Source organism: Carlito syrichta, unplaced genomic scaffold (assembly GCF_000164805.1).
Source record: "Carlito syrichta isolate Samal-C Ts95f unplaced genomic scaffold, Tarsius_syrichta-2.0.1 Scaffold287838, whole genome shotgun sequence".
NCBI classification, from domain to species: domain Eukaryota; kingdom Metazoa; phylum Chordata; class Mammalia; order Primates; family Tarsiidae; genus Carlito; species Carlito syrichta.
The window spans coordinates 50,046-50,931 of record NW_007231934.1 but is presented as its reverse complement, the minus strand read 5'-3'; the positions used below and the strand labels follow the sequence as shown (position 1 = coordinate 50,931).

Genomic DNA, 886 nt, shown 5'->3' with positions numbered 1-886 from the left:
CAGCGGCCGCTCCCGGCCACCGCAGCCTCGACCTGCTGGGCTCCGGCGATCCTTCCGCCTCAGCCTTCCAAGTAGCTGGAACTACAGGCGTGCGCTACCACGCCCGGCTCATTTTTGATTTATTGTAGAGATGAGGTCTCGCCAAGTTGCCGAGGCGGGTCACAAACCCGCGGGCTCAGGCCATCCACTCACCTCAGCCTCTCAAAGGCGCGGGATTACAGGCTGAGCCACCGAGCCCGGCCGGCTCTTTTACTTTTTAACTTCCAGGACTCGAACTCGGCCATGTCTTCTGAAGAAGGAAAGCTCTTTGTGGGAGGGCTCAACTAACACCGATGAGCAGGCACTGGAAGACCACTTCAGCAGCTTGGGCCCTATTTCTGCGGCAGTTGTTGTCAAGAACCAGGAGACTCAGCGATCCCGGGGTTTTGGCTTCATCACCTTCACCAACTCAGAGCATGCCTCAGATGCCATGAGAGCCATGAACGGACAGTCCCTGGACGGTCGCCAGATCCGTGTTGACCATGCAGGCAAGTCTGCCCAGGGAAACAGAGGGGGTGCTTTTGGGGCCCGTGGTCGTGGCTACTCTAGAGGTGGTGGAGACCAAGGCTAAGGGAGTGGCAGATATGACAGCCGAGCTGGAGGATATGGATATGGATATGGACAGTCCAGAGACTATGGTGGCAGAAACCAGGGTGGTTATGACCGCTACTCAGGAGGAAATTACAGAGACAATTATGACAATTAGGATGAGACATAGCCGGGCTCGGTAGCTCAGCCTGTAATCCCACGCTTTTGGGAGGCTGAGGTGAATGGATTGCCTGAGCCTGCGGGTTCAAGACCTGCCTGGGCAACTTGGCGAGACCTCATCTCTATAATAAATCAAAAA

General features: G+C 56.0%; 1 pseudogene; it reads left to right on the top strand.

The window, feature by feature from the left end:
- The first annotated feature begins 282 nt into the window (after window positions 1–282).
- Window positions 283–745, top strand: LOC103255114 (annotated as a pseudogene).
- Window positions 746–886: the final 141 nt, after the last annotated feature.